This window comes from Anopheles merus, chromosome 2L (genome assembly GCF_017562075.2).
Source record: "Anopheles merus strain MAF chromosome 2L, AmerM5.1, whole genome shotgun sequence".
NCBI classification, from domain to species: domain Eukaryota; kingdom Metazoa; phylum Arthropoda; class Insecta; order Diptera; family Culicidae; genus Anopheles; species Anopheles merus.
Window position 1 is genome coordinate 2,741,226 of NC_054083.1, and position 9,386 is coordinate 2,750,611.

Below are 9,386 nucleotides of genomic sequence, written 5' to 3' on the forward strand. Positions count from 1 at the left end.
AGTATTACCGTATTTCGCTATGGAATACAATACGTGTATAAACACTTCGACAGGGTACACTCCATATGAGTTGGTTTTTGGGAGGAAAGCTAGATTGCCAACATCAATTTATAATCAAAACGAGAGGAAAAGATTGTACTCCGATTTTTGTGAAGAAATGCAAACAAAACTAAAAGAGATGCACTTGATTGCTAGGGTAATTCTTATGCAATCGAAACATAAAAGAAAAGAAAAGTACGACCAGAACGCTAATAAGTACCCATGTGGGGGGAAATGGTGCTGGTCCGGAACAATCAAACGGGTGTAGGGCAAAAGTTGCAAGGTATTTGGAGAGGACCGTATGAGGTGGTGGAAATACCAAGTGATCAGACATGTGTAATAAGAAATGGGAAAAGGCTAGAGAAGGTCCACAACAACAGGTTGAAGAGGTTTAACGAATAAAAATAAAAAAATAAATAGAATAGATTTTAAAAAATACCGAGTCTGCCCGGGATAAGGAACGTGCAAAAGGAGGAAATGCCCTGCACTATGGTTAAGTTTAGATTAGGCAGATTAGGGAAAACGGAGCTGATTGAGAATAGGGCATAGCTAGGGGTACTTTAAGCAAAAGTAAAAATTAGGGTAAGATGGAAATGGATATGCATCAATATTTTTATAATAATCCAAATTTAGCTGATCGGGTTTAAAATTAGGATGGTATCGATTTATAAGTTTATTATATTAATTTTTATGCATATCCATAAGAAAAATTTTTTAAAATTAGTTAATAAGGATTTCAAAAAAAACGTTAAGCAGGCTAACCCTTTAAGGCACACATCACACGTCACCACTGTACACACACACACTTTACACGCATGGGTAGAACGCTACACGCACGGATGGAAGCTAAAAGCAAACAAGCGAGTTGATGGCATAGCGGCATAATATTCGATGTTCAATTAAAAGGTTGATCTGGTGCGGTTGAGCAGATGAATTTGATAGGACAGAGTTGATCAAATGCTCCCCCAGAGATTGCTCTTAGCAGAGGATTGAACGAGCACACGGCAAATTATTAGACAGCACCTAAAACAATAAGACGAAACAATAAGCACAGCGAAGCAGGTTGTTCGATCCGTATACTTAGGTTGCGAGAGATGCTAATAAGCCAAGAAGCAAGAGATCCTTTATGAGAGACGAAGCGATTGCTGGTGCACGGTGCACGTTTAAACGACGGAAGTGGTAGAATAATTGAACAGAATTGATAATATGCAGGCAGCAGGCTTGAAATAGAAGGCACATATGCAAATTTTCTTGCTTAAAAAAAAAATAATGACATGTAGCGACCTTGCCCGCTACGATCCATTTTCGATAAGGCTACGTGTTACTTACTTACTTATCTGGCGCTACAAACGCTTTGCGGTCTTGGCCTGCCTCAGGAGTGTCCGAAACCGCTCACGGTCTCGCGCCTTCGTCTGCCAGTCCTCCACGCCATCTTGCCACCTCAATTTGGGCCTACCACGCCTCCTCTGTCCTTGTAGACGGCCTAAAAAGACTTTACGGGCTGGGTCGTCCGTTTCCATGCGTATAACATGGCCAGCCCACCGGAACCTGGCGAGCTTTATACGCTGTACGACAGTGAGGTCGCCGTACATCTCGTATAAGCAAATTTGGTACTTCCTACAACCAGATTGTTCGCTGCGGCGAACTGGACCAATCTACTATCATTATCATTACTGTGCTCATGCAGACTGTGACAGCCAGTGTATTGGCGGTACATTGGCTCCCTACCGACTTTTGCGTTGAAGTCCCCCAGGATGATTTTGAGGTCATGTCTGGGGCACGCATCTACGATTCTAGCGAGGCGGCCGTAAAAAAGGTCCTTCTCCTCTTCCTCTTTATCTTCGGTAGGGGCGTGAACGTTTATGAGGCTTATATTGAAGAATTTGCCTCGCATGCGCAGGGTGCATAGCCTATCGTTTATAGCCTTGAAATCCATGATTGCGGGTTTCAACCGGGGACCTACGGCGAAACCCGTTCCGAGCACGCGGTGGCGGTCGTGGCAGCTGTAGTATATGTCGTAGCAATGCTTACCACGCCTGTTGTGCACACCGTTCCCTAGCCACCGAATCTCTTGTAAAGCTACGAGGTCCATGCTCGGTGTGGCTAGGGCATCATCAAGTTTTTTCAAGGCTCCGGCTTCGCTTAGAGTGCGTACGTTCCATGAGCTCATTTTCAGAGTAGTCCGGGGGCATTGCGTATGGTCGGTATCGGGATGTCCGTTTCGAAAACTTCTGTGGCTTTCCGTAGTCGTTGATTCATGGGACTGGGTGACTGGCCCCGCGCCCACGTGACTGTTTTGTTTAGCGTCGGGTTGCCCCCCCGACGTTCAGGCACCCAGTTTCCCGGGATATCCACCCCCCCTCCTGGTTCGCCAAGTGCCACCATCCGCCCGAGGGGTTGGGTCAAGCCCGTGTACCCAAGCTTGGATATGTGGTGACACATGTTACCACTCTGCACGACGAGGACGTGTCGGAATAGGAGTTGGATGGGAGATCCTGTATTATCCCTCAAATGGGGCTTCGGATCCCATCCCATTACAGAGCAGGCTACGTGTAGCTGCGGCTAAAGGGGCGGCCGTGAGAATAAATATTACGGATAGTTGCGAGAGGAGAAGAAGCGAACCGAAAACCGAGAGAGCGAGCGATCAGACGAAGCGGAGTACGATGATCGAGCGGTTTTGCGGCGCGATGGCGAAAAAAAGAAACGGCACTTTGGTAACGGCCCGCTGCGCAAAGCGACGGAAGAAATCATTCTCTTTCGCGCATTTTCTCAGGCCTTCTTTTTCCCTCCAACGGCAAATTTGTCAAGCAGCTCGTCGAGCTACCCGTCCCTGGCTCCGCCTCATACCCCTCGCCTGAACGCGCTGTCCAAGGTTTGGTTGTGTTGGTGCGTCAGACGGCCAATCGCTGTCAGCCGTCGTCCGTGCTTTTTCCCTCCATAGCGCTATCTCTTTCTCCCGTATGGTTAATGCTCATGAGTTGCTGTGGCGCTTAAAAAAGCCGTTAACAAACATTGCGGCGATGAAGTTTATTTTTCACAAATCAAACCAAAAAAGCGCAATGAGTTCAAACGCTGTCAAGTAAAAATGACTAAGGAATCGCTAGCTCACGCTGGAGGGTTTGCTGTGCAACGCGCAGAACCCTAATGCGCATTAATGCGTACAGCCCGGTACCGATTTTCATCAACTTTCCTTTTCGCCGGCATCTAGAACGCAAGCTGATTGTGAAACCAGTATACTGGAAAGTTCACTGGCAGTCCCTGGGGCCTGCCATCGAACTGAACGTGTTAAGCATTAAGCATAACTTTGTTACCCTAAGCTTTTGCTTTTGTATGGTGTAGATTACACAGATATGCTGAGCCGTCTGAGCAAGGGTGTGAGTGTGCGTGCAAAACTGTCGCGGAATGTTTGCTCTTCCGGAATATTATGATCCATCGGAAAGGAAGGTGTTCATGACAGGCTGAAAGACGAGTTGAAGCCCCTGTAAATGGTAACTGATAACCGGGGGAGGGGGTACTGGCACACAGCTGTTGGGAGATTTAACAGTATATCTAAATTGCTAGTGGAGTGAGGGAGGGGGGAGGGGGCTTAAGCCATGGGCCATTTACGATCATCAGTCACAGACCCTACAATTATTGCCAGCATGAGGGGCGAGGGGGGGGGGCAATGGTTCTCCCGCCACAGGGTCCCAACGACCATCTTTCCGCGGGCCCTTGTCGCTAATACTCTGTCCACTAGTAAACATACGCCATACTACATACTAGAGATCTTCGGCGACCGCCTAGTCCGTCTACCGTTAGATCCGCCGCTGGTTCATGACGGTGTTTTTTTGTAGAGGAGGTGCATCCTTCCTCCTGCCTGCTGCGTATGCACCGGGCAGGAGAGAGTGTGGCAGTATGCAAGTTGCACGCTGGATAGGAGCGGTCCCGCAGCACCGCCGTCATTCCTCACATCTGCATGCTCGTCGTGGGTTCTAATCGCGTATGAACCGTCCGCCGTAGCAAGAACTAACTATCCGGCTACGTGTACGTCAAGTTCTGAAAAGGCCAACATGATCGCGTAGGCCGTATTGACAAGAATAATAATAAGTAAAAGAACTTTGAAGCGCCATCCGTACCGGGAAAGAGTTATGAGTTTGAAAGGATGTTATGAGTTTGTTGCTGCCGGGTCTACCGCCGTGGCGCGACAAATGCACGGAATACACTTGTACAAAGAACATGAACCTACCGATCCGAACCCATTCCAAGGCAGTGCCGGTCGCACGGCGTCATGATACCGACTCTAAGTCAACAAGCCGCGAGATTCAGAACGGACAGGTGCAGCACCATACGCGCACCGTAATAAACCAATCCAGGATCCTCTTTTGTATGAGTTCAATTCAAGTTTTGATTCCGCTTGCGTCCGCTAGCTGAATTGGAAAGAAATGTGCAACATATCACACACACGTCTGCTTCGATCGTGTTTCTTTTTAACACCCCCAACAGCAGAACCGATCGCAAAGATCGTGGTGCCAATCCGATAGTTGTGTTGTCTCTCAGGTAGCGAAATCGAAAATGCATGGACTTTGTAGCCGCAGTGGATGAAAATGTACGCATCAGAATCAAATAGTTTTGGAGTTTCCACACGCACACACACACACACACACACACACACACACACACACACACACACACACACACACACACACACACACACACACACACACACACACCACACACACACACACACACACACACACACACACACACACCACACACACACACACACACACACACACACACACACACACACACACACACACACACACACACACACACACACACACACACGCACACGCACGCACGCACGCGAGCACACACGTACGCACGCACACACACACGCACACATGCACACATGTACGTTCGCGTGCACGCGGGCACGCACCCACGAAAGCGCGAACGCAAGCACGCACCCACGAAAGCGCGCACGCAAGCACGCACTCCCCCCCCCCACCAGACCACCCTCCCCCCCCCCCTTCCCCGCATGATCGATTACGGCTACCGTATCGGTAGAAAGGCTGGTTCAGCTTTCTTGTATCGCATCCTCATCCAAAGCGCCGGGCGGGTGGGGGATCGCGACATGATAGAGTGAACGGTCACTTTCCCCGCGCTGTGTGTGTGTGTGTGTCGCGACCCGAAAACTCGAGACAGATTTCTGCACATTTAAAAAAAGTTATTTTTTCCATTATACACTGTGCTACATGATGCTTAGAAGGTCGTTGAAGCATCTAACATGTTCAAATTAAAAAAAATATTAGATTAGTGTTAGACGTTCTCCTACGCTTGTTTTAAATAGGCTTCTTCACCCTCAACTGGCAGGGGCATCGAAAGGTCTCATCAGCAGCGGCGCGAAATAAAATAAACCATCAATACACCGAAAACACTTTGAATCCCAATCCAGCTTCTCCCACAGCGTCTCAAGGTCACACATAAATTAATAAATGCTAACACCCACCAATAATAATACACAACCGCAATGCACATACATGAATCAACGCATACACCGCCACTGCCAATCAGCTGGCGGTGGAAGGCACCGGCAGAAGCGCAAGTAAGGCAAGGCAGGGTGAGGGAGGGAGAAGAAGCGGACGAGAAAATGGGGCGCCAATAATTTTAAATTTTTTGACCGTTTTTTTTGCTCCGCCGCCAAAAAATAGTTCGCCCATTTCGCCAACAGATGGCGCTAACCCTGCGCAGGCCTGCGCAGGAATCGCTGAAGTCCCGCGCGGGGATCGGGCCTGCGCAGGAAACTGCTCGAATTTGCGCAGCGGGGGTGGTAAAGTAGTAGTCAAGTAGTTTGGTGTTGGTTTGGCTCGTGCAATAAAGTTTTAGTTGGTTTGGCGTTATATCAAATAAAAATAATTTATTATATTTTTATATTTTTAAAAAGAAAGTAGTTAGCCGTTTCAACCAGCACAGGAAACAAGTGACCCAGCGCCACGTATTCTCTCATGAAGTCATCGTACTGCTACTTCAGATGTTTGTCTTTAGCCAGCCTCTGCTCCAACAACCGAAAGCGCTTCTGGGCTGCAGCCTTCGAATCGCCAAGAATCTGAGCGTAGTCCTGGTGTTTCGGCATACGAACCACGTATCTGCCGGTGTGATCTCGATTCGTCGTCTGCTTGAAGTACTGCTCGTACTGTTGTTCAACAGGAGACAATGATGTTATAGCAAGCTCTTCGACCTTTCAAAATCGCTCCAGCTGTTCTTGTAGTCTGTCGGTTGCCTCCATCATGTGGCAACTAATTGTTGTTTGCGATTGCGATTCATGAAAGGTCGGCGTATCTCCTGCTACGAGCCAGCCAACACCGTGTCGATGAGAACGTTTCGTTGGTTTGGCAAATGCACTTGTCCACCACGCAGCAACGAATAGAAATATGCTGCACCGATGATCATATGCACGCGTCGCGCGGTCCCGAAATCTGGATCGGCCAGAACGTAGTTCGAAGCAACGCCGACGGCAGCGCTAGAAAACGCCGTTGATGGAATGTTCTGCGTTACTTTCTACAACACAAGGAAATTCATTGCTTGTCGGTAGTGGTAGATCCGAGATCGCACTTCTGTACATACTATGTCCTTTGCACTGGTGGTAGTGCTGTTTACACCAGCAATTGAAACGCTAGCGGGCTTTCGTGGTAGTCGTAAAAGCTGACAAAGATGTTCACTGATCGCGTTTGGCCGCGATCCGTTGTCCAGTAATGCTCGCGCTAAGTCTTCTTTGTCGTATGCATCGACAACAACCAATACTATTGTAGAGAGTATAGCGTTAACGGTGGATTTCTTCGACGATGTCAACGCCATTGTTGAAGAGCTAGAAGTTTCACCCACTAATACACTACTGTTTTCTTGGTGAGCGTGAAGTAGTGTGTGGTGACGCTGAGAACACTGCTGGCAATTGTATTTGGACGCACACGCATGGGCCAAATGTTCTCCTTTCAAGCAATTTCTGCACAGCCTTTTCTCACTCACCACTCTCATGCGTTCTTGTGTATTAGTGGTGTTGCGAACTGCAACAGGATTCTTTCTTTCAGCCCAAGTAAATTGTTTTTATCAAATCAAGCGTTTTTTAAGCATCGATATTTTTATTTGCGAAGCTAAAAATCCGTCGCTTGTCTCGGGGTTAGGAGAAAGAATGAACTTTGTTCTCTCCTGCAGCTCCGATCGTAAGCGTTCGGGAATACTCGGGCCCGATCAGCGTTGAACGTTGACCACACTAAACGCGGGCCGTGTCACCCTCTATCGATAAATACTGGGAACAACACCTTGCGATCGAATCGGTCGTTAATAATAATTAACACTCTCCCCCAGTGTTTGCAAGCTATAAAAACACTCTGATTGTTCCGATTCGGTGTTGTCTCTCGTTGCTTACTTTTCTTGTCCCAACACAATTTTAGTCTATTTAGGTGACCACCTAAAGCCGAAAGTTTCGCCATTGTGTTAGAACAATTTAGCACATCTAGATTGTTCTCCGCTAGCTGGTTGCTCTGCCCTGTTAGGTTGCCCACCCCTGTCTTATTGCTTTTCTTTGTGGACAAGAATGGCGGTTCACTTCTCGCTGAGCAAATTGCCATGACTAGCATTAATATTCTCACTAACATTAACACAAATATTAAATATACTTCACTAATAGAACGAAGTGTAAATATTTTAAGTATGCTTCTACAACACTACGAATGTGGTTCCTTTTAGTGTCACTTCTTCTACTTTACTTCACTTCAGCACGGCCTCATTCCGAATTTCCTCAAGAACTATTACATCGCCGGTAACGGGTGAGATGTACAAGAAAACGACACGATGTCCTTAATCCGTAGCTCTAATGTAAGCACACACACAAACTATTTTCACTGCACATTGCCTCACTTTGTCTCTTTTTTATCTTTAACTCCAGCATAGTGATTCCGAATTGCCTCAGGAACCATTTTTGCCTTGTTTCTTACCCTGCTCTGCTGCACAGCGAATCCGAATTACCTCAGGAAACTTTCTAGGCTGGCAACATGTGAAAGTAAGAAAGAGTTTAATGATTCTAGACGAGCTAGGATTTTTAGAATGTTGCGAACTGCAACAGGATTCTTTCTTTCAGCCCAAGTAAATTGTTTTTATCAAATCAAGCGTTTTTTAAGCATCGATATTTTTATTTGCGAAGCTAAAAATCCGTCGCTTGTCTCGGGGTTAGGAGAAAGAATGAACTTTGTTCTCTCCTGCAGCTCCGATCGTAAGCGTTCGGGAATACTCGGGCCCGATCAGCGTTGAACGTTGACCACACTAAACGCGGGCCGTGTCGCCCTCTATCGATAAATACTGGGAACAACACCTTGCGGTCGAATCGGTCGTTAATAATAATTAACAAGTGGCTTTGAACACATTGCACGACGCTATACTGTGCCCGTTCGTTTTGCACATCACACACACTGGTACGTTGTTGGTATGAGTAGTAGCAGCATTTACCGATACTTTTGTCTTTATTGGTTTTTTGGGAACTGCACCACACTTCTACATTGCCAGAGTTTCCAACACTCTTACACGTTTTTTTTCAAAAACGCCATCATGTCCGTAAATGTAGGATCTTCATCTTCCCACACACGCAGTGTTTTATCGTCCAGCTTATCCACCATCAACTCGATGAGAATTAAACTAAACGATATCACGGGTTCTTTCAATTGCTCTAGGATTTTGACAAACCGTCGAAAATCGTCAATCAAACGGTTGAGCGCCACTGCTCCCGTGTCTTTCATCTTAGGAGCGATCGAATATTCTTCTTACGCAAAATTATTGGGTTGCAATAACGTTTGACGATCGTACTCCATGCCAAATCATAATTCTCACTCGTAACCGAAATGGACTGTATTGAATTCGCAGTTTCTTCTTTGAGTGAAGCTCGAAGGTAGTGGAATTTTTCGTTTGCCGTTATGTCCGTCGATGAGTGTATGAGTGAGACGTATGGGTCGAGGAACGTTAACCACGCATCAAAATTTCCTGCGAACTCTGGCAGTGCGATCAATGGGAGCTTCACTCTTGAAGAAGAAGATGAAGCAGCCTTTGCAGCAACAGACACAACTTCAGCGGCTGTCGGAATGGGCAACATACTACGCAATTGCGCCTTTGCGTACAAATACGTTTCCTCCATTTCTGCTCTAATACGCGCATTAGTTGCAACGCCTTCCTCGGAGATTTCCAAATCGTCGATGTCTTCTTGCACTGTTTCAAAAGATTCCCAAATCTTTTCCAAACGATCGAGTCGCGACACTTGATTTTGTTGTTCACTTGTGAACGTTTTTACGAACTCTTTCTCACGATTGATCGAGTCCATGTAT